General features: G+C 35.5%; 1 long non-coding RNA gene across 1 annotated transcript in view; it reads right to left on the bottom strand.

The window, feature by feature from the left end:
• Nucleotides 1–22,419, bottom strand: part of LOC131381823 (uncharacterized) — a 466,887-nt gene that overhangs the window by 19,565 nt on the left and 424,903 nt on the right. The window contains exon 4 of the long non-coding RNA XR_009210781.1: nucleotides 18,223–18,303. This is a non-coding gene — a long non-coding RNA (uncharacterized LOC131381823). The remainder of the gene's footprint in view (nucleotides 1–18,222; nucleotides 18,304–22,419) is intronic.

Consider the following 22,419-nt stretch of genomic DNA (forward strand, 5'->3'; position numbering starts at 1 on the left):
AGAGAAATGCAAATCAAAACCACAATGAGATACCATCTCACACCAGTTAGAATGGCCATCATTAAAAAGTCAGGAAACAACAGGTGCTGGAGAAGATGTGAAGAAATAGGAACATTTTTACACAGTTGGTGGGACTGTCAACTAGTTCAACCATTGTGGAAGTCAGTGTGGCAATTCCTCAGGGATCTAGAACTAGAAATACCATTTGACCCAGCCATCCCATTACTGGGTATATACCCAAAGGATTATAAATCATGCTGCTATAAAGACACATGCACACGTATGTTTATTGCGGCACTATTCTCAATAGCAAAGACTTGAAACCAGCCCAAATGTCCAACAATGATAGACTGGATTAAGAAAATGTGGCACATATACACCATGGAATACTATGCAGCCATAAAAATTATGAGTTTATGTCCTTTGTAGGGACATGGATGAAGCTGGAAACCATCATTCTCAGCAAACTATCACAAGGACAAAAAACCAAACACCGCATGTTCTCACTCATAGGTGGGAATTGAACAATGAGAACACGTGGGCACAGGAAAGGGAACATCACACATCGGGGCCTGTTGTGGGGTGGGGGGAAGGGGGAGGGATAGCCTTAGGAGATACACCTAATGTTAAATGACAAGTTAATGGATGCGGCACACCAACATGGCACATGTATACATATGTAACAAACCTGCACGTTGTGCACATGTACCCTAAAAATGAAAGTATAATAAAAAAAAAATCTAATGGTCCACTTCAAAAATTCCACCATTCAAAATATTGTATCTTTCCTTATTAAAAGTACATTTAGGGCCCTGATATGGGAACTGTAATAATTGGCTATTGCTGTGTAACCAACCACCTCCAAACTCAGTGCCTTAAAACAACAATTTGTTCTTGCTCACGTTCAGCTGATCTAGACTGGGCTGAAGCTATGAGTTGCACTGGGCATTAGGCTCAGGCTGAAGGGGCAGCAACTTTCTTCCAAAGATCGTCCACATGGTATTGGTGGAGGTATAAAGAGGAGCCCCCTGTGCAGACACAATTCAAGTCTCTTCTTCTCTTACCTCCTAATTTCCCTTTGAAGAAATCAGGTCATGTGCTGATGTTCAAGTCTAGGATACCAGAAGTATACTCTGTTCTGACCACAGTAGGGTGAGAGTGTGGAGGGAAGTAGGAGTGAGTGTTTTCTACATAGTAATCTAAAGTATCCAAAGAGGTTTCTTTCTAAGTTTCAACATTATATGTCTGGCCAGAGGCATTCAGAATCTGTAACTGAATGGTGGTTATGAATATATAATGATGGTTTCCCATATTTTTAAATCAATAGACATTCATTTTTAAAAAATTTCCTATTTATTAATCTCTTAGCACACAGCAGATACTGCTTTAGTTGCTGAGCATATAATGGTGATCAAAACCAGAGATGGTCTATGCTATTACAGAGAATCTAAAACTTAACAAAGAGTTACGCAAAAAATATATAAAATTTTTACTGTGAGCTATATGACAGAGAAACACCTGGTTCTATAATCTAGGAATTTAACCTACTCAGAGATATAAGGAGAATCTTTCCTGAGTCTGTGATGATTTAACTGAGATCTCAAGAAAAACTAGTACATATGGTGATAGGAAGATCGTTGCATAGAGTTGAAGTAAAAGAAGTGCTCCAGACAAAAGAAAGTACATGAAAAGCCCAAGTGTAGCACTTTATAGGCACTGAAAGAAGTACAGTAAAATTGGAGAACGGAAAGCATATGGGAGCATAATTCTATTTTAGACCAGCCCTGTCTAATAAAAATATCATGCCAGAAATTTACATCATTTTAAATTTTCCATTAGCTAGATTAAAATGTAAAAAGAAACAGGTTAAATTAATTTTAAGATTTTATTTAACTCAATATTTGTAAAATATTACCATTTTAGCATATAATCAGTATAAAAATATTAATAGGATATTTTATATGCTTCTTTTTTCATACAGTTTCTGAAATACACACATAGCAAATCTCAATTTGGACTAGTCCCAATTCTATTACCACATATGCCTACTAGCCACCATGTCACATAGGGCAGGTCTACACATGAATTATCTTTTAGGCAATTTTAAGGTTAGTGACTTTTGTCCTAGTAACAGTGACATGACATTTGGTATTTTAAGCATGGTCTGTGTGAGGCATGGGGATGGTGGTCAGATGACTAGATTTGTATTACGAACATAACCCTAGCTACCATGGGAATAGGGAGAACTAAACAGATTTGAAAGATATATGGGTGGTAAAATTGAACTTTAATGGATTAAATGCGGGGTAGGGGGGATTCAGCACAGACATCTTTTAATTTCCTGAGCTATTTAACAAAAACCTTAGGAGGCCGTCCATCACAGAAGAGGATGAAAATAGGTTCAATTTGAGACAAGCTGAGTTTGGATTACTTTTTAAACACTTAAAAGGTGAGAAAAATTAATGGCTGATTATACCAATTTGAGACTTACAGGAGAATACGGGGCTAGAGATGTAATTTTATGTCATTTCTCAATAATGGGTAAAGCCATAGGCATTCATAAAGTAGCCAATGGTAAAAGGGATAAAATAAGAAGTGAAGAAATAAAAGTTGACTTTCAAAAGAGTTGGTGTCTTATATTGCTTTCTTAGTTTTCAAACGCTTAATTGGAAGCATTCTCTTGAATTAGCATTCTCATTAAATCTCCTAGGATGGAAGCACATAATGCCAACATGGAGGAAAGAATGAAGGACACTAGAATGCCATTCTGTTTCCTTACTTAATTGGGAAATACTGAACGTATAGCATATGGCTGCATCCTCTACTTCATTCAAGAGTGATTGCTTGAAAATCATCACAACGGATTCTGAAACAAACACACAATAAATCTTATAGCCAAGCACTTTTTGCAGGCCATGTTAGGGAAAAAAGCAAACATAAAAGGATTGAGTATAATGGAATTAAGAAAGAAAAACATACTTTTATAAAAAGTAAACAGTAAATTAAAACATTATTAATACTTAAGTGTGAATGGGGATGTTTATGTTTTTTATGTTTTTGGCAAAGTACAACAGGTGACTGAAACTCAGGCAGCTTAATTTTCATAAATTTCCTCAAATATGATTCATTTATTCTTTTAAAATTATGAACTTCAATATGCTCTAAAACTTACAGAAATCTGAAGGAGATGATAAAGGACAGGACTAATGTCCAGACCACCTATGATTCCTTTCCCTAGCCTTCAAGATTCCATCTTCATAGGATCCTTTGGGGGAATATTAGACTTAATGCAGTTTAACCTAAACTCAATTTTGGTATCTTACTCAACCAACACTGTGTACCCTTTGCTCTGGCCATGGATCTTTTTTTTATAATTATTATCAGATGTCCTTCAGGAAAAGTGACAGGATACCTAACCTAAGCCAGCATATCAATAAATGAAATATAGTATTTCACATGCTTGAAAAGTCCCATTACAGAGCTAGCTTTACACAAAGCTTCATTAGCGGCTCAACAGTTGTCATCAGGGCATCTGATTTTTCTTGGATTGTTATCCTAGTAGCCCTATTTTTAGGTCTGCTCTCTGCAAATGGGTGAGAGATTGTTGCAGAGAAATCGTATCCTTTCAGCTTCATTTCTACAAGAAGTTGTCTTTCCCAAGAAATAACCAGAGAAACACGGTAGGATTGCTTGTAAGTATGGAAGGTCCATTGGCGTTCTGAAATTTACAGAGAAACTGTTAACACCCATGTTACTATTATTCTCCACCTCATAAAATCTTATGGCTACATACTTATCAATGCTGTTAAGTAAGATATATAAGATAGCATGACTTTATGACCTGTGTTGTGGACATAGTTTAGCTTTTTATTAGAATATCTTCATTTGATTGCTTTAGCATGGTATAGAGTAGAATAATTAATATCTTATTGTTATAGGTCTAGCATTGTGATATATGTGAGACATAGAATTTAATCAAACTATTACTCAGATTAGCAAGGAAAATGTAGCAGCTATATTTTTCCATAACTGATCTGATCTGATCAGTTATAATCTGATTATCCTTTTTCTCATAATTATTTCCCTTTGGAAGAGAAGAAACTTTATTTTATTTTATTTTATTTTTTCTTTTTTTGAGACAGAGTCTCACTCTGTCGCCCAGGCTGGAGTGCAGTGGCGTGGTCTCGGCTCACTGCAAGCTCTGCCTCCCAGGTTCACGCCATACTCCTGCCTCAGTCTCCCCCGAGTAGCTGGGACTACAGGCGCCCATCACCACGCCTGGCTAATTTTTTGTATTTTTAATAGAGATGGGGTTTCACCTTGTTAGCCAGGATGGTCTCGATCTCCTGACCTCGTGATCCGCCCACCTCGGCCTCCCAAAGTGCTGGTATTATAGGCGTGAGCCACCGCGCCTGGCCAGAGAAGAAACTTAAACTTGCCAATTACTAGTATCTCAGCATCTGCACATTTAAAAATTCTATATTCTAAGTCAGTCTATTCGAAGTTCATCGAATTCTCAGTGCTATTTTAAATAGCTTGTTTTTTTAAAGTCTTCTTTTCATAAATAACCTTTATTTTCTCACTTGCTTTCCTTCTCCCTCACCTTCTCAGACATGGCATCTGAATGTATGCCAGGAGGGTCACTTACATGACCTCGAGTAATGCGAAAAAGTGAGTCTTGAATTTTTGAATTCTTGTGTGTCTTCTGGAATCCCAATGGCTGTTGTTAAATTGGTTGCCCTTGTCTAGTTCCAGAAATGGTGACAGTTAATGTATTGTGGTCACACAGTAGATCATTCACTAGAATGAAGACCACTCTAGTCAAGCCCATAATGGCTGGCATTTGCCTTTAGTCACAAAGTCAAGCAAGGCAGCCTCTTCATACTGACTCCAGCACTGCAGTAGCTGATCACTGGTGCGTGGAGAAATTCTGCCCCTCCTGTCTGACATATGCAGGTCACAGGAAAACCATCTCAGTCTCATCAGTCTCATCTACCTAGACACCACTGCTATATTACCAAACTCAAGATGACAACGGGCATGTTTATGGACTTGTCCTAGTGTATTATATAGGGTACAGTCATCATCCTTTTCTTTCCAATTTTCCCTCAAGCTATGTAATATCTTCATCTTCCATCCCTCATCCAAAGAGGTTTGGCTTAAAGATATATCATGTGGGTCACTTTATCTGCTCCTGCTTCCCTTCCACATTGCTACATTACCCTTGCCTGAATCCACCTGGCTGGAACGCAAACAGCTCTCAACATATTGTGTCTCTCTAGCAAGGATTTCCATCATATCATATCCACCTTTGTCTTAGGTCATGTTCAGCCTTAAGGGTGGTAGGGTCAAACTTTCCATACTGAAAGAAAGTTTATGATCACTCCATCTAGCTCCCTTTAATCAAAAGAGGAAGAAATCCTTTCTTTTTTTCCTCCAAGAAATATATTTCATACACACACACACACACACACACACACACACACACACACACGTATGTGTGTGTGTGTGTATATATATATATATCGCATGCATATACATACATATTCTCATTTAATATTCCTTACTTCCTTTAGGATTACTATTCTAATTTTATACATATGAAGCAGAGTGTTTAATCTTTCCTAAGTTCCCTCACAGTTGACATAAAGCTGGAGTTCTGAAATTCAGCCCAAAGCTATTAATTTCAAAGTTGATACTCTGCTCACTTTAAATTGCAGACTCCTTCAAAGAAACTCCCCAATTTATCCAGTGACTCTTTCTCCAACACCTTTTGGAAGAAGAGTTTGAAGATGCCCTAACTAAGAATGAGATTTCGCTCAAGGCACAGAGACGTGGTCGTGTGCAACATCTGCCTTCTTGTGTAAATTTCAATGGGAGGATGCTCGCTTTTCTTACTCAGAGAGACGTGGGCACCTAATAATGACCCACCCTGCATCACCAGGTAATGTGCTCTTCCAAATGTGTGTAGAATTTTGCTCACGCTACCTCGTATTTAAACTTGTCTCCCTCTAAAGCCAGTGTTTTTCAGATTGCCTGTAATTCTCAAACAACCTTCATGATTTTTGCCATGTCCTAGTCTGAGTTTATTGGTATTTAATTAATGTTTGTATTTAATTAAAATTTTATATTTGAACAAACTTATTTCAAGACAAACTAAATATTACTATTACAAAGGGAAAACTGGTAGCATTTAAAATAAATAGTAGATAGCTATTAATATAAATATACTGAAAAGAAAGTAATGTTATTGCATTTCAAAAAAATTAAAAATGAAACTCAAGTAATAAAGCAATTTCTTAAAAGTTTTCCAATAAGAATGCAACTGATATAACCAGCAATGAATTTATATTTGTTTGAATACTCTTAGTTTTGCTAAACATATGAAAGATAGTTCCATATTATTAAGATTATTTTATTTTTAAATTTTGATCTAAACCAACAGTCTAACCTTAAAGAATTACTGGATTTGAGCCACAAATCTGATCTTCCCACAGTTGTTTCTCGTACTCCTATTGCCCTCACTTAGCAAATCACTAAAGTCTTTCCAACTCTGTACTAGAGCCTCTTAAGTGTCTGAGTTTATGGTCAAGTGAGACTCTCTCTTCTTCCAATGGGAATGCCTTTCACTGGCCAGGTCATACAAACACACTACAAGATGCCACCTGAGCAGGGCCTCTATTTGGCTGCCTCACTGCACTCCATCACTACATGCTGGAGCAAGGTGAGGTATGGAGAATAGATTCTTGGTTAGACAAGAAACACAGCCCTGATTTAGACTAGGGGATGGTATATGTAAGTACAGATTCACAGTGCCTGAGTCTTGGGATCACCCAGGGCACTTTGCTCTCATCTTGTCAGAGTGTGGAACCAGAAGGAGACTTTGAGTAAGCATTGGGAATTCCAGCACAACCAAATATATTGGTTCCAACACCTAACACTCTGGCTCTCTCCTCATAAGACCAAATCCTGTGATCTTTGCAGTAGGACAAGATCACAAGGTTGGATCCATAGGAACGCACTGTACAAAAATGAAGCCCAGAGGCACTGAACTTCCCTTCTTCTATGAGTTGTTTCCTACATTTATTTTGTAGCAGCAAAGAGGGAATGTGTTGGAATAGAGAATTGCTCCAGTGTACCTCTTTAATACCTTTTTCCTGTGGAACAGTTGGTGGGGGTTCAAAAATGGTAGAAGAGTATATCTGATCTCAACATTTGTTTCACAAAAAAAAAAGTGGTAAGCTATTGTATGTCCCTCAATTCAGCCCTCAGACAAATGAAAAAATGTTGCCTAACATATATCTAAAACCTATAGCCATAGTCTTTAATGTTGCTTCTTCAATACTACTGTCCATAGACACCTCCTTGTCTCCACTAACATTAGTGGTCTTCTCCTAGCATAACATGGTAGCTACCTCTGCACACTCTGGTAGATGGTATGCCTTCACTCCAACTCAGTCTCCAAGATCTCAGTACCTGTAGATTTTCTGTGAGCTCTCTCTCAATCACTTATCAATGATTCCTCCACCAATGATCCTTCTGTATATTCACCATAAATATCCTGTTATATTATTTCCAAACTAAAATAAATATACAACTATTAAAATTAGAATGTTTGTCATACCACACAAAATTATTTTGTCTATTAGCGGTGCGCTGTGCATATCCCAGCTGAAGCTCTCTAAGGCTGTGCGCTTATGCACAATTAGTGCTTTTCTTCTGGAGATATGTGTTATCTGTATGGCAGAGTGGGGACAGACGTGCTTGTGGACCTGTGTGTTTGTATAACTAAATTGTTTCCACCTAAATTCAGAAAGAATGTTTTCTCTCTACCTCACAGTTTAATATCATAGATGCTGAAGGGAACCAGAGTTGGCATAACGAAGCCCACTTTGGAATGTTCTTTTAGTCAGGGAGTGCTGGAATGGGTGGAGAATGGCATGGGACATCAAAGTGTAGCTGTCGATTGCTCAAGTCTGACCCGTACTTTCCATCCACAAAGGATGAACCAGGTCCTGGTATAAGTAGAAGGTAGTTGTTGGAATGACAAGAGAGTTTCCATAGGGGTCCTGACAACCTGACGTTTCAGTTTAGGGTGTTATATAGCTTCTTTGGCTATTTTTATTTTCAGAAATAATTAATGATGTATGTTCTCTTCTAGGTCAAATGTGTTAGCTCTTTATGTGTAATCTGACTTTCCTCCTTGTGTCTAAGTTGATATAGTCTATTTGGTCATTATATCTTTGTAAACAAAGGAATAGATCTGTGTGAATACAATTACATTTGCTTGAGGCTAACTTCCAGTATAAGATTGACAATTTATAAGATAAATCCTTCAAAACCATTCAATATTGTCAGACATTTTACTAATTGACTTCATTCTTAGAAGCAGAGTGATTCAAGACACATTCAAGATTCACATCATAAGAAAACAGTAACAAGTAAACTGTTGATGAATTTTTAAATAAACTTTTGATTCACTATTTAGAATACATTTATTTCTACCAGATCTCAGTGGGAAATTAACCCAATGTATCATTTTAATGAATTTATGACTATAATTATATATATGCTCTTTACTAACTATAAATTCAATATATATATAATGCAATGTAAATGTAATATGAAAATTCAATTTTCAATATAAGTTTATTTGGTTGGTGCAATAACTACTAAATTCCAGAGATATCACAGAATAAACTGTTCCACTAGGCATTTTATTTATCTTTCAGTCACTGGAGTTTAAATTAGTAGCAAGTAAATTGCAAATAATTATTTTTCAATAGCTTTCGGGTACAAGTGGTTTTGGTTACATGGATGAATCATATAGTGCTGAAGTCTGACATTTTTTAGCATTTAAAACATTAAATTTACCTGATTAACATAAAGATTTGGCATTAAACAAAGACTCTTATAAATAATCCCAATATTTTATTAGCAGTACATAAAAATGTGCATCAAGACATCTTGATGTCAGGTGCAGCGGCTCAAGTCTGTAATCCCAGCACTTTGGGAGGCTGAGGCAGGCGGATCACGAGTTCGAGACCAGCCTGGCCAACATGAAGAAACCCCATCTCTACAGAAAATACAAAAATTAGCTGGGTGTGGTTGTGGGCACCTGTAATCCCAGCTACTTGGGATGCTGAGGCAGGAGAATCGCTTGAACCCAGAAGGCAGAGGTTGCAATGAGCCGAGACCACGCCATTGCACTCAAGCCTAGGTGACAGAATGAGACTCTGTCTCAAAAAACAAACAAACAAACAAAAACAAAAACAAAAAACAACCCATAGATATCTATACAGACAAAAACAATGCATGTTTCCCTTTATGATCTATCCTTACCCTCTTATAACCATAGGATTTTCTGAGCAACATAATCTGCTCAGCTAACCACTCTTCCACCAACAACAGGACTCTTGTGTCATAACACATCAAAAACAAAAACAAAAGACCTGGCAATGACACCAAGAATGCAACATCAAGCAACTTGTCAACTGAATCCCAAAAGATGGCAGGTAGGACTGTGGACTAAGATGAGATCTTGCTCTGAGCAGAGGTAGGATATACAAACTCTTTTACTGTTTTACTTTTGGCATGGTCAAAGAGGAAGAAGCAGCCTCCATGAAAACAGGAAAGAAGAAAAATATTAATTTTTAAATAATTTATAAATGTCAAGTATAGGCTAGACTGAATGTAGATTCTTGGAGCCCAGATACATGAGTTGTCTGCACTCATTCCCTAGCCCCCCTTAGCACTTCACTAGTGCTCATGAGAAAGATATCAGGTACGACAGGGGACTTGGGCATGCCCCCATACCGCCATGGCACAAAACCACATAATCCCTAACATTTCATGGATCCTTCTTGAATATAAGCAAAAGCCATAAGCCACTAGTGGAAAGATAGGAAAACCTATGTACTATGGTCCCAGAGAATAATCTGCTGCCCTTTGTAGAGGACTAGAATCAATAGGTTTCATGCTGGGTGGGGCAGAGGATCCAGGCAAAAGACCCCTGCTGCTGGGAGAAGGGTAGAAACAAAGTTATTATCTGCCCCAGACAGGGAGAAAATATTTGCAAAGCACATATCTGATCAAAAGGACCTTTCCAAGCATATAAAGAACTCTTACCATTAAATTCAATACTAAAAGTCCATCAACCCAATTTTAAAAATGGTCAAAAAGATGTGGGAAGTTTCTTCATCAGAGATACATGAGTGGCAAATAAACACACGTGAAGAGATGTTCATCATCATTAATTACTTAAAAATATGCAATGAGATAACTATACACCTATTAGAATGGATAAGTTTTAGAACTTGACAAATACCAAGATGAGTATTTGAGAGTGGAGATTCATAGATTACTGGTCGGAATTCAAAATGGCACAACCGTCTTGAAGTTTCTTTTAGATTTAAACATAGTGTTTCCATAGAATATGAAATTTCATTCCTACATATTTTTCTAAGAGAAATAAAGCCTTGTGTACACACACAAATACCTGTATAGCAATGTTTATAGCAAACATATTTATAATTGCCCAACACTGGAAGTAATCCATAGGTCTGTCAACTGGTAAATGGATAAATAAATTATGCTATGGCCATGCAATGAAATACTAATTCAGCAATAAAAAGGAAACAAACAACCAAAATATTCAAATATAAGGATGAATATCAAAAAGTCTTATGTTGGTGGAAAAAAACAGAAGCAAAGTGCCACCTAACTTATAATTCCATTTATAAGATCATGAAAAGACAAAACTAAAGAAACAGATCTGTAGGGTCTGGGTATAAAGGGATAGTGTGACTGTAAAGTGGTACAAAAGAACTTTTTGGGGTTGGTGATGCATTCTCTATTTTGAGATAGTAATTATATTACTATAGGCATTTGTCAGACTTCAATGAACTGCACATTTTTAAAGGCTAAAAATTTTATTTATGTAAATTATACTTCATAAAACTGAAATTAATACAGAAACATATGGGAGTAGAGGAGAAAACAGTATTTCAGACATTGGGAAAAAAGCAAACAAAAATCTAGAAGTGTGGGAGCAAGGCATGTTATGGTTCTCCAGCTAACCAGTGTGGCTGGAAAATGGAATGTGAAGGTAGGAATACTAAGAAAAAACTTGAAAATGTGAGAAGACAAGCAACGAAGGACCTCAGATGCCACATTAAGGAACTTGGACTTGTATTTATGACAATGAAATTATAAGTGAAGAAAAGATATGAGATCATCTAAATTTTAGAATAGTCACAGATTGAAGCATGGAGAATAGATTTAGGGAATCAATACTAGAGTCAGAAAGACTAGTGTAATAAAGTATTTGATTCCATATTTTAAGTTTGACCACTCACAACTTTCAAGTCCCACCCTTCCATCGCCTCCTTTTCCCTAACATCCGGGCAAGCTGAAAAGAAAGCCCACGTTCATTCTCCTGGTGTCAGCAAGGAACCCAAATCATGCAAGTACATGACAATGTAACAGTTTCCCTTCTCTGTTTTCTCAAGCCATTTTTATACCCACTTGGGAAGCTGCCCTGCCCTCCTTAGAAGGCCTCATTATTTAACTCTTTTCATCTCCTCTTGGTTCATGTATGGTATCATTAGTCTGCATTCAAACCAAATTTTGAATGGGTGTTTGATGCTGCCCTCCGTGAGGTGACCACAACAACTAGTTAAGCAATTGCTGGTGTCCATGACTGAATATGATGAAAGAGGGCAGGGTGAGTAGAGGACAGCGTCCAGAGTTGTTAGCAAAGAAGAACAAAACATATCCCCTCAGGGGATATAATGAAGAGAACTTCCAAGAATGTGTTGGGCTGACATCCCCAGGTAGATCAAGATTTTATTTTCAGATATAAGGAACAAAGAAGGAGAAGCATAGGGTCAGGCATTTTCAGCTTAAGGAGCCTAGAGGATATCTAAGGGGAAACATAGAGAAGGCAATTTTATATAAAGGTCTGTAACCTGTAATAAGTCTGAACCCTGCAGCTGCTGCTCCCTGCCTTCCTGCCTCTCAAATCCAATCCTGTCCATCTGCTTCTCAGTCATCTGCTCCCCATGCTGGCTTTGTTTCAGTTCCTCGAGGTGGTTTTACATGCTATGCCCGCTGGAATGTTCAAGATTCTATTTCTCATATTTCATATCAGTTTAAATACCATCTCCCAAGGAAACCTTCTCTTATAAACTCGTTTTACTTTCTCATCATTTTTTTGTTTGGCCTTAAATTATTTACCATAATTTCAAATTGCTTTATTTTATTTAAGCTTCATAAATCTAAAAACTGTCAAATTTGCTGTTGTAGTTGTAGTCTCAGTGTGGATACAATGCCTACAGTTAACCAGTAGTTTTGTTGTTGTTGTTGTTGTTGTTGTTTATTTTTTGAGATGGAGTCTCCCTCTGTCGCCCAGGCTGGAGTGCAGTGGTGCGATCTCGGCTCACTGCAGCCTCCGTCTCCTGGGTTCTAGGGATTCTCCTGCTTCAGCCTCCCGAGTAGCTAGGATTACAGGCATGTGCCACCACACCCAGCCAATTTTTGTATTTTATTTTATTTTATTATTATTATACTTTAAGTTTTAGGGTACTAGTAGAGCTGGGGTGTCGCCATGTTGTCCAGACTGGTCTCAAACTCTTGACCTCAGGTGATCCACCCACCTCGGCCTCCCCAAGTGTTGGGTTTACAGGCGTGAGCCACCGCGCCCGGCGTAGTCTTTTAATAAATATTTTGATTGACTTAAGATTTGACATGGGGTCTGGTGCAGTGGCTCACACCTGTAATCCCAGCACTTGGGGAGGCCAAGGCAGGTGGATCACGAGGTCAGGAGATGGAGACCATTCTGGCTAACACAGTGAAACCCTGTCTCTACTAAAAATACAAGAAAATTAGCCAGGCGTGGTGGCAGGCGCCTATAGTCCCAGCTACTTGGGAGGCTGAGGCAGGAGAATGGCATGAACCCGGGAGGCGGAGCTTTCAGTGAGCTGAGATTGAGCCAATGCTCTCCAGCCTGGGCAACAGAGCATGACTCGGTCTCAAAAAAATAAAAATAAATAAAAATAAAAACTAAATAAAAATAAAAAAAAGAAGATTTGACACGGTGCCTACACTATACTAGGAATGTAATAAATATTTCTTAAATCTAATTTAAATTTTAAAAACAAAAAAATGATTTTTTTGATATTCCAGAGTGTTTATATATCACAGTTATATACAGAAAATCAACAATTTGGTTATCTTTTAATAAATGGTGCTTCCTGGTCTCACTAATATTGAATGGTGTCTCTTAAAGAAATCAGTGTCAAGTCTCTTTAAATTTCAACTCCAAATCCTTGGGATGTAACTCTCAGCCAAGAGCTATATATAAACCCCTTAAAATCAGCCACTTGCAACATTCTGAGACAAAAAATGACTTGGGAAGAATAATTCACACTTCTGACCTAGCAACAAGATAAATCTGCTTTCCTAAATACAATCAGTTTGGCCATAAACTGGTCATTTTTTGTGGGTGCCTTGACTTCTTTATGCCAATAGATAGTTGTCTAAAATCTCAACATATGCTGTTTTTCAAATAATAAAAGGCGTTAATTATTTTGTGATGCGTTATAACATTTTCTGCTTTTTTTATGACACAAATCTAATTAGTACATATTCTTGAGAGATCTAAAGTAAGAAACTTTATTAAACATTTTCAAACTTCTTCCTGAGCTAGTAGAAGAGTAAGCCAAGTGAATTTCAAGTGACATTAAAAATAATCACAGCAAAAGGCTTGAGAAAAGGAATGACATAGTCAGCTTTAAATATGTATATTCCTATCACATGCTAATCATACTTGCAAAAATTGTAGAACTGCTTATTTGGTATCATTACTTGCTTCAACTACTTACTACATTCTTGAAGGCAATTAGTCCCCAGTAACCACAACTTCCACGTATTCTTCTTTAAATAGAATACCTTTATATCTAGAGTTAGATATAGAGAAGTTACCTTCTTTAAATAGATGCCTTTATATCTAGAGTTAGAACTTAAAGAGAAATATCTCCATAACAGCCAAAAAACCCAGATGTAGCATATTACTGTACTCTACTATGTTCATATTTTTTTATTTTTCAACACGTAACCTAACAGGAAAGAACATGTAAATAAATAAACACTAAAACAAAATCATGTTAGATTTTAATGGCTTTCAAAACAACAGCATGTCTTTGTCACTGAAGAATACCTGGTGTCTCTGAAGGTTCATAGCAACAGTTTGTTTGCCAGCCTATCAGTATCAGTTTATATGCTCAAGTGATACTGAATTTTCTCTATTTATCTAGTCATGCTTCTCCCCACTTAGATGCTATTTTCAATCATCTTAATTCTGATATAATTCATCATATATGATAAATTGTAAGTTCCATACTGAACATTAACCTGTAATCCCATGTTCCCTACACACAAAGAAATATCACGCAGAAGCTACTGCAGAACCTCTAAAATTAAAAGGGAAGTGAAAAGTTAACAAAATTTGAAGAAATATGTTGAAAGGTTAGAAAGGATCTAAGAGTTGTGAAAGAAAAGAATAGGTGAACAATGAATATTTAACTAAATTTGTCTTCAACAAATATGATTATCATTTGCCTTCAACAAATGTAGCTGGGTCTGAGCAAAGTTATGGATTTACAATGAATTCCTTAAAAGTTAGTGTAAAAGCAGAAACCAGAGCTGTAGCTCCCATTCTTTCAGAATGTTTTGATGAATCAGAAGTTTTTCTTAAAAATGCCTCAAAGAGTCAGAAGATCTTAACTATATTATTTCATTTTTCACTATCTCTTTAAATTTTAAAAGAACATAAAAGTAAAAAGGAGAAACCAAGGATTAAATCAAATACTTGACTATTTATTCAGAAATACTTTTTATTACTTTTATTTTCCATCTTAATTCTGATTTATATGCTTTAACCACTGTCCAATAACTAATAAATAAGTTAATGAGATATTTAAAAGGTAATATGTTCGTTTTCTTACACATTTTTCTTTTGTCTTTTGATTCATTTACTATTTCTTGTAGTTATCATAGCCTTGTTTTATTAAGCACTTTGAGTCTACATATCATTTTAATGGAGGTGTCAGGTGGGATGTCCTTCTCATTTACCCTACAATGAATACCCAGACATTTGTCCCTCCTACTCAGTCCTAAGCAGACATGTGAATTAATTCCTTGTCACCCACGATATTCCTTCTTCATTGTTTTTCTCCCTCAACCCCCAAATCATTCACGTAGTTTCCTCCAGTAGCATCCATTTTCACAGCAGAATCAGTGGCCTCCTGCATCACATCATCATCTCTTAGGTGTCTAATATATTCGTGAAAGTGTAGGTAAAAATGCCTAATAGAGTAAATGTGCTTGTTTTCACCAGTGATATCCACACAGGAAGAAGAAGAAAGATTTTAACCAAGAAAATAAACATGCACTTAAATTTAATTTTTAGAAATCAGTGAACCAAGTAGCAGATGGATGTGTTTTAGGTATGCAATAGGATGAGGGGAGAAGAGGTGAACTTGTAAGTCCAGTATGTATGATGGTCCTCAAAATATTCATACTATTCTGTCCCTAATTAATATGCCTACAGGACAAACACCTTCTTTGATTTTGTTTGTTATTTGATTTTTCTGTATAACCAACAGAGTAAGCAATGACTCACATTATCATCCCCATTTCACAGTATTCTATACACTAGTCAAGCTCTGAGCCAGTTAGCATTGTCTTATTTTAATGTTGTTCTTCCCTTAAAAAAAAATCAATCTCATCAGGACTAATATATTTCAATAATACAGATCGATAAAGATTTATCCCCAATATAATGGCCAATAAAATTGCACATCTTTAAAATGCTTCTCTCACTATAATTATAAAGCTTTAATTTATGTGGTATGATATAAACATTTATATTCAGTTATTTAAAACCAATGTAAAAACAAAACATTTTAAAAATTAAAATTTCCCATGGACCATCAACTTTCAATGCTCTGAAATACCCAACTGATAGCCCAATCTAATCAATATCCATGAGCACACCAAGCCTCCTTTATCACCTATGTCATATACTACCATGTGTAAAGATAATTCTTTTGTTATCCATTAAAAGTTTAAACAAGTCTCTGGAAAAGGATTAAACTCCCATCAATAATGAAAAATTCAGTGTCAATATCTACAGATTAAAAAAAATATTTTTAACATGATGCCGATTCAGCATTGCTAACTTTAGGCATGTTTTTATAAACAGTACATTTTTCCATATTGTTTCCCAGAAGTAATTGTATTTTTAAGCACTTTATAATCCAGTGAAATATTGCACATTTTTTTGGATGTTATTAATTACTATCTGGATGGCATTAGCTCTTTGAAAGCTCTGGGGCATCTTTTGTGAAATTACCATTACAATGCATCATTCACATCTTAGTGACGTGAGAATATTAACGTGTTTCTGAATGCCTCTTACTAACCTGAGAAACCAATTATTCAGAAATATAAGCTAGAAACTTAAACACATGACATCAGTACCATCAAATGCGTTTTTTCTGGGAAAAAATCCATGCTATTCAGATCAAAGCTAGTTTTAAATGTAAAATCTTAAGAAATAAAGAGTAATCACTAGCATGCTTTCCAAATATTACCTCAACTAGTCATAAAATACACTGTGATTTATGAAAATATATGACCCCTAAGTATTACTGGAAACTAAAATATTTTCACATTCTATTTTTTACTTTTTATAATTTATTACACAGCGTATTCATAAGTTACAGAAACATTTTTGCAAAGTTAGAGCTTAGAATTTAGGAAAAGCTCTTGTCAACTTATCATGGAATACCATAATGCACGGTGAGCACAGAAGTCTATTACCATACATGTATTTTATTATGATGATTTCATAGCAATGATGAGTGCAGATATTATTAATGGAAGTTTTACATCAGATCATCATCTCTTTTAAGGACACTGTTAGTGGGAAATGAATTCAGTCCTTTTCTGAGACTATATGAACAAACAAGATTTAAAAACCATTTCTCTTAACCATTTTAAAATAAAATTGGTCTAAATGAAAATAACTAGATAATATATTTTTAATCTTTAAGAAATATAATATTGAGAATTGAAAATTTTATTACTAGATGTTTCTAAACTGAAAACTAAATAGGTTTAGTTTTAGCTATCACTCCTTCCACATATTAGAGATGACTTGACATATATCTACTTCATAATGTCATCAATGTATAGAGGCTACCTGTCATTCAAGCTGAAAACATCCAGACAGTCACTATTTTTGACCCTTAAATAAATGTAGAAACAAAAGTATATATCACTGTTATGTGGCCATCCACATATTTAATGCCAATCATAGCCTAAGTAAGCATGCAGAGAAAAACCTTCAGATAGAGCATGAATTAAAAATGAGACACTTTCATCTACTTCTGAATTTTCCTCTTATTAGCATGGAAGTCATGGGCAATACCTACTTTTTAGGGCTATTATAGTTAAAAAATGAAATAATGTGAAAGCACTAAAGAAATGTTAGAAATGCAGACAATATGAGGCATTACTATTTATATTCTGTGATTAAAATATGTCAAATGAACAAAGTAACTGCATTTATGCACTTTAGAACAGAAACCTGTTTGGCAGAATTTATGCAAAAATAAAACACATTCATTCATCCACATTTCTATCATCTTCCCCATCTTCCAATTAAGAGAAAAATAGTTCATACTTTAGAGTGATCTAGAGATTTGCTGTAATCACATTTTTGCACTCTTTCTGATTATTGATTAGTGTTCATATTTGCAAACAACAGAATCCAACTGGGCTAATTAAGCCGAAACCTGTCTATGAAAACATATCAAGTAGCTTTCAGAATCTCTGAAAGGGCCAGAAAATTGAACTTGTATACTAACAGCCATAAATACTGGCTAGTCTTGTGTCCAAGCACAATTCAGAACACCACTGTTCTACTCCTGTTGCTCTGGACATATAACATTTGGAACTGGGTAACAGAAATTTACCAAAGCTTTCCCACAAAAATAGAATGTCATGGCCATCATGCTTCCAAAAGGTCACATTTCCACTTATATGACACAGTCATGTTACTTTTCCTCAATGCACACTAAGCAAGTCAATTCCCAGTATCTGTTACACTATGTAGGAGCACAAACTGATTCTTTCCTTTGGTATTCATTTACTTACTTCTATGTGCCAAATACAGTTGTAGCCATCGGTGAAAACATTTGAATAGCACAAGATCCAGGCCCGTGATAAGCTTCCAGCCTGATAAAAGACAATATGTGGCAATTAATGGCTAAAAAATAACTTTACATGTGGGTAAAGCACAAAAGATAGAAAATACCAGAAAAATACAAACACATGCCTATTGGCCTTCCTGCTCAGCATCCATAGGCTACGTGATATGGTTTGGCTCTGTGTCCCCACACAAATCTCATCTTGTAGCTCCCATAATTTCACATGTTGTGGGAGAGTGCAGGTAGGAGCTAATTGAATCATGGGGGCAGGTCTTTCCTATGCTGTTCTCATGATAGTGAATAAGTCTCACTAGATCTGATGGTTTTAAAAATGTGAGTTTTTTAAACAAGCTCTCTCTCTTTGCCTGCTGCCATCCATGTAAGATGTGACTTGCTTCACCTTGCCATCCACCATGATTGTGGGGCCTCCTCAGTCACATGGAACTGTAAGTCCATTAAACTTCTTTCTTTTGTAAATTGCCCAGTCTCAGGTACGTCTTTATAAGCAGCATGAAAACGGAATAATACCCTCCACATTTGCAGATTCAATCTATTTCTCATCATAAATATTTGGAAAAAAAATTAAAAATAAAACCATAAAAAATAATACAAATAATACAGTATATCAAATATTTACATGGCATTTAAATTGTATGGGGTATTATAAGTAATTTAGAAATGATTTAAAAGATATGGAGGATATGCTTATGTTATATGCAAATACTATGTCATTTTATATAAAGGACCTGAGTATCCATGGATTTTGGTATTCACAGGGAATGTCCCGGATTCAATCACCCATGGATATGGAGGGATGACAGGGAGTGGGGGAATATGTAGACACACATCTGGAACACTTAGTACCTCATTTGCTAAAATTATTCAATATATTTTTTAAAAAACAGGCAGGCATCCTTTTAACATTAACAGTAACCTATTTTAATCACAGACATTTTATATTTGTGTGCCATATAGTAGATAATCTGAAGAAATTTAATCAGAAATATAATTAAACAAGGTATTTAATATTTCATGCTTTATTATATGACATTTGAAAAAGATATTCTTTTTTAAAGTACAAATTACCTGAATTCTTTCAACACAATTACTTTTGAAAGATGGAAAGTTATAATACTAAATGGGAAATACTTAGAGCAAGATCACCAATGAGAAAATGCAGTAACAAAGAAAATAACCTATTAATTGTGCTACAAACTCATGTTTTCACATGTGATAATACGTTGCTATATAGAGACACAATTTTCTGACACAACAAACCTCCAGTTTTATGAAGATACAAAAAGATACTTTGGTAATCAATATTAACAAACTATCAAATCTAGAGTATTTGTAATAAATGAAATGTCCTGATTAAATGTTGAAGAGATTTGGAGGTGAAGGAAGAAAAGAAGGGAGAGAAAGCAGAAACAGTAGCCTTCTGACTTCCAAAATCACTAGAAATGGATTTTTAGTTACCTCTGATTTTTCTGCTCTCCATCCAGATATATTTTAATGCATTCTTATCGAAATAGAAGAGTCTCCCAGGGCACCAACATGTTGTAACAAGTTGAATAAAACTCTTTCAGTTCATTGTCTCTCCAATACCCAATGCACTTAGATGAAATATCTTTTACATCTCCCAGAAAAAATCTGATATTCAGTGATTTGTAAAGTGAGACTCGAACTTTTTTAAAGCATAGTGTTTCCCCTTGTGTTTTATCCTGACACATAGTCTGAAGTTTTTGTCTTTTCTGATAAAAGCAGAATTATAGACTCATTTGAAATTTTCTTTAACTTTCATTATACTCCATTTTAGGCAAAACTACTCCTCCACTTTGTAGAGTTGAGTATAGATGTAGCACTTTACACACCAATTAAGAACAGTATATTTTTCAGAGACTGAATTTTTTTTGCTGCTGAAATCCCTAATGGGTCAAAAAGCATAAGAAAACATATCTATATGTTTCAGGAACTGAGAATCTTAAATTGATTAGGAAAGTGTATCCCTATCAAAATATATTAACTATAAATTTAGTCCCTACTCAATCATGGCTCTTACATAAATAACACAATAGTATTATTAGGGGACAGAAAAATACTTTGTAGGATTTCCAGTATAAATGTCTTCATCCAACGTTGCCAGGAAACACTCAATTACATACTCTAGTTATAATCTTCATGTGAAGTTTTTAAATTTTCGGTAAGTAGATCAAATACATCCAACTTTAAAAAATTTTCAAAATCTGAATTCAAGTTTTGTAAAGGAATTTTAATAAACTAATAATTTGCCTATTGTCTTCATCATTTAATTTCTAAAATATTCAAAAAGTTGCCTTGGCCATTACTTTTTGGTTTCTTTTCTCTACAATGCCAGTCGTGGTATGGTTTTCCTTACACAAGGATAAAAAAGTAGAATGGTGACTAAGCAACATAGCGTAATATTAGAAGCACTGACTCCAAAAGAGTTTTTCTTTCTCCAGGACTAAATTCTCTCTTTTAGAGTAACACTTTTAAATTGCAGAAGAAATATTATGCTCTTAATTCTTGAAACCCAATACTAACTTTAGTTAAGAAGATAATCTAAAAGGCCTTATCAATTCCCTTATGGTCACTATATTCCAGGCAGTACGTTGTTGCTGGAAATAAAAAATATATATAAAAGAAATTATCCTAATCTCAAATTTAAAAGGATTTATTTGAATTAACAAAATTAGTATTTTATATGACATGAGTTACCTGATTCTAAGTGAATGGGAGTGAGGAGGCAGAGAACACAAGGAGGAAAATACAAGGGGTCACTTCGGCAGACTATAATTTTTACTATTGAATCCAATCCCAGCAGATCATAATTACTCTCCGTTTTCAATTCTTCACTCTAACTATTTTAAGCAGAAAGTTATGTAACACAAGGTATTACCTGACTATAAAGTTATTGGAGGAACAGAAAAACCAGGCTCAAGGCAAATCCCTAATTTCCTTTTCTGATTTAACATATTACAAAATGTGAATTGAGTCACTTTTTTCTCTAGGGTACCTCACCCTCAACACACACATAGTATGATTGATGATTGTATAAATTATGAGCATTTAAGCCTTACTAAGTCAAGTTTCCAAGTAGAGGACAAAGGAATGTCTCACAGTACAGAATAAAAGAACCTCTCTGGCAGAGAAATCTTTCTAAATTCTAAAACAATAATTCACTTATAATTATTGAACATGCATGTATTTACTTGACATTATATGGTGAACACTGAGAATACAAAGACCAAAGGCACTATCCATGAACTCAAGGAATTCAGTGCCCCTTGAAGGAGATAGATAAGAAATTCAGTAATTCTACTGAAGTGTAATAAATGCTATAAAGGATGCCATCACAAGTTATTAAAATGATACAGAAAAGACATCTTTATTACTACACATGTCCTTGCTTGCATATTTTCCTTGCCTTTCAGCAATCCAACTGATAATGAATTACCTGAACTTGACTGTCTCTCATTCAGGCATAATTTCCTATGATAACCATTTCCTACCAATCACTAAATCTCACCTAGCCTTGCTCTCTTGCTTTGACCTACGCTGGTCCAATTGTATAAAACAATGACAGCCTTTGTCCGTTCAACAAGTCTTTTTTCACTGCCTTGGAATACAGCAGCGACCAGACCGTGAACTTGAGGATAGGAAGGCAGCTGAGGAAAAAATGTTTACATGGGGCAGTCTACAATAAGTGGGTATTACCAGGGGACATCAACTGTGCAGAGGGGGACTAGATGGCCTAAGGAGAGTATTGCCAGGAGCAGAGATATCTAGAAGGAGGGGAAAGTTTGTCATGATAGAACCTTGCTTACTTTGAAATTGACCCCAATTATGTGTTATTATATTGTTTATTAACATGTCAATATTTTTAAACTACAAGACTGTTTATACAACATTGTCAGCTTCCTGCAGTATATTTTGAGTGGCAAGTGCATTTCTCACTAATTCCACTTGTTAAAATTCCCACTAAAATTACTATTTAATTGGAAATGTTATGAGAAATAATGCATTATCAAATAATTATCTTTATTTGTCCAGTCATTAAATCACCTCAAATGATCACAGGGAAATGATCACAGGAACTGGAGGAAACTGCCAGCACATGGGGATG

Source organism: Hylobates moloch, unplaced genomic scaffold (genome assembly GCF_009828535.3).
Source record: "Hylobates moloch isolate HMO894 unplaced genomic scaffold, HMol_V3 SCAFFOLD_18, whole genome shotgun sequence".
In the NCBI taxonomy this organism is placed as follows: Eukaryota; Metazoa; Chordata; class Mammalia; order Primates; family Hylobatidae; genus Hylobates; species Hylobates moloch.